This window comes from Gadus chalcogrammus, chromosome 14 (genome assembly GCF_026213295.1).
Source record: "Gadus chalcogrammus isolate NIFS_2021 chromosome 14, NIFS_Gcha_1.0, whole genome shotgun sequence".
NCBI classification, from domain to species: Eukaryota; Metazoa; Chordata; class Actinopteri; order Gadiformes; family Gadidae; genus Gadus; species Gadus chalcogrammus.
In genome coordinates, this window is record NC_079425.1 from 568,718 (window position 1) to 572,223 (window position 3,506).

The 3,506-nt window shown below is 54.5% G+C and overlaps 1 pseudogene; it reads left to right on the forward strand.

Moving 5' to 3' along the window:
- Window positions 1-1,005: 1,005 nt before the first annotated feature.
- Window positions 1,006-2,902, forward strand: LOC130403905 (leucine-rich repeat-containing protein 4C-like; annotated as a pseudogene).
- The last annotated feature ends 604 nt before the right edge of the window (window positions 2,903-3,506 follow it).

The window sequence follows — 3,506 nt, forward strand, 5'->3', positions numbered from 1 at the left end:
AGGAGGAGAGGGGGAGGAGGGGGGAGGAGAGGGGGCAGTGGGAGAAGGGGGGGGAGGAGGGAGGAGGAGAGGGGGGAAGAGGAGGGGGGAGGAGAGGTTGGGAGGCAGGGGGGAGGAGAGGGGGGAGGAGGGGGTCTCATTATATCTGACGCTCCAGCAGAGCCCTGTCTCCCTCCCAGTTCCACCAGTGCCTCTCGGCTGCTGCCAGACCACTTTTTTGTTAAGACACATTTAGATTTGTTTCCACTGATTGAATCAGAAGCTCAGCATCACTCGAGACCACAGCAGTTGGCAAAGATGTAGGGTTTGGAAAATGGCTGTCATAACATGCCTTTCATCTAACTCTGGGGTCCTCCAAAATATCTCGTGTAGAACTCAGAGTCAGAGGAGCAGAGGACAGATTAAAAGAATACTGAATCGATCCGGACTTGGGTAGGGATGATGTTGTTGATTTGGTGTCAGTGTGGGGGCCTGAGAGTGTCCGGCTTTGGTCACTTCATCGGTCGTTTGTGTCCAACGATAGTAATATATAACCTAGTCTACATAACATATTAAGGTCATGTATTCATAATTACAAGGAATACCTGGTGTCATCTCTGCTTAAAGAAGTTTGAAGTTGATTTCTTATGGATCAGCATCCTCAGCATCCTCCTACGTTGATCACACGATGGATCATCTGATTAATCTCAGCGTAACCGTGTGTGGTCAGCCATGCAAATAGTTAATCTATTAACAGAATGCTTGCAATGTTCCACAGATGGTGAGGATTTACATTTCATCTGTGCCGTAGATATTCATCTGCCTCTTATTTTAAACCATCTGAAGAAGTATCGGCTCAATGTAACCTTTTAACTATTCAAAAAAGGATGTTTTACACAACGCATGCTGTGAACACATTTGAAAGCTGAAATGAAAGCACTTCTGGACACTTTGTTTTTCCTTGTGTCTAATGATATCTTCTTCTCCCTCTCATTGCAGAGAAGAAAACCCGCAGATGAACTATGAATGCTGAACACGATGATCTTCTCCTTCCAGTGCCAGACAATGCGAGGGCGTAGGCTGAAGGGGGCGCTGTCCAACCCCCTCCTGGTGCTGCTGTTGGCGCTGCAGATCCTGGTGGTGGCCGGGCTGGTCCGTGCTCAGACCTGCCCCTCCGTGTGCTCCTGCAGCAACCAGTTCAGCAAAGTCATCTGCACGCGGCGCAACCTCCGAGACGTCCCCGATGGCATCTCCACCAACACCCGCTATCTCAACCTGCAGGACAACCTCATCCAGATCATCAAGGTGGACAGCTTCAAACACCTGCGCCATCTGGAGATCCTGCAGCTGAGCAAGAACCACATCCGCAGCATCGAGATCGGGGCCTTCAACGGGCTGGCCAGCCTGAACACCCTGGAGCTCTTTGACAACCGGCTGACCACCATCCCCAACGGGGCCTTCGAGTACCTGTCCAAGCTGAAGGAGCTGTGGCTGCGGAACAACCCCATCGAGAGCATCCCGTCCTACGCCTTCAACCGCGTGCCCTCGCTGCGGCGGCTGGACCTGGGAGAGCTCAAACGTCTGTCCTACATCTCGGACGGGGCTTTCAAAGACTTGAGTAACCTGCGCTATCCTGAACCTGGGTATGTGCAACCTCAAGGAGATCCCCAACATTCTACCCTTGGTCAGACTCGAAGAGTTGGAAATGTCCGGCAACCAACTCTCTATCGTACAGCCCAGCGCGTTCACTGGGCTAGTGAACCTGCAGAAGCTGTGGATGATGCATGCCCAGATCCAAACCATAGAGAGGAACTCCTTTGACGACCTCCAGTCTTTAGTCGAGCTCAACCTGGCCCACAACAACCTGACCCTGCTCCCCCACGACCTCTTCACCCCCCTGCATCGCCTGGAGCGGGTGCACCTCCACCACAACCCCTGGAACTGCAACTGTGACATCTTGTGGCTGAGCTGGTGGCTGAAGGAGACGGTCCCAGCCAACACCAGCTGCTGCGCCCGCTGCCACGCTCCGGCCAGCTACAAAGGCCGCTACATCGGGGAGCTAGACCACAGCTACTTCCAGTGTGATGTTCCAGTTATCGTGGAGCGCCCCACTGACCTGAATGTCACCGAGGGGATGGGCGCCGAGCTGAAGTGCCGGACCAGCTCGCTGACGTCTATCAGCTGGCAGACGCCCAACGGCTCGCTGGTCACCCACGGGGCGTACAAGGTGCGGCTGGCCGTGTTGAACGACGGCACGCTGAACTTTACCAGCGTCACCATGCAGGACACCGGGACCTACACCTGCATGGTGAGCAACACGGCGGGGAACATCTCCGCCTCGGCCGTGCTCAACGTCACCTCGGTGGAGAACAGCGGGGTGACCTACTTCACCACGGTCACCGTGGAGACCATGGAGTCCCCGGGGGACGAGAGCCAGACCCCGCTGCCGCCCTTCGGCTGGGTGTCGTCCTCCACCACCAGGGCCCCCCCGGTGTCCACGCGCACCACGGAGCGGACCTACACCATCCCCGTGATCGACCCCGACGGGGAAGGGCCGCTCAACGGGCTGGACGAGGTGATGAAGACCACCAAGATCATCATCGGCTGCTTCGTGGCCATCACGCTCATGGCCGCCGTGCTGCTGGTCATCTTCTACAAGATGAGGAAGCAGCACAACCAGCAGGACCCCGATGGCCCCGCCTCCTCCATGGAGGTCATCACCGTGGAGGAGGAGCTGGCCGGGGTGGCGGCGATGGAGAGACACCTGTCGCTGCCCCCGCTGGAGCACTATAACCACTACAACACCTACAAGAGCAGCTACCACCACCCCTCGGTGCTCAGCACCCTCCACAGCTCCAACACACAGGAACCCTTACTGATCCAGGCCTGCTCCAAAGACAATGTTCAAGAGACGCAGATCTGAGGCCGCTCCCGTCCCAACAGTTCCTACCAGTGGTTTTATATTCGGAGTTCAACGGGCTAACTGGGGAGGAGAAAAGGAAGAAAAATTAACATTAACTTTAGCGATGACATAAGTAATACATCAGCGATGGGAATGGGACAGCGTATGGTATTTCTTTTGTTTAAATGTCTTTCAAAAAAACTACAATTATTTATTGAAAAGTATGTCTAGTGGCAAAATGAAGAAAAGCAAAACATGTAATAGCTTTTTTAGCTCCCTTTCTCTCTCTCTCTCTCTTCTCTGTGTGTAATACTGCAAAAGGAAAAGAATGGTTTACTTCAAATGAATATAATTCATCACTTCATCACTGCTGAAACAGAACCTATGTTTCTTTAGAGGGCGGTCTGTGTCATTAGGGCTGTGAGGCACGTCTCCACCTCCCCACATCCTCCCCATCACACCCCCTCCCTCACACCCCCTCACATCCTCCCCCTCACCCCCCTCACATCCCCCATCACACCCCCTCCCTCACACCCCCTCACATCCACCCCCTCAAATCCTCCCCGTCACACCCCCTCACACCCCCCTCACATCCTCCCCCTCACATCCCCTCCCTCACATCCCC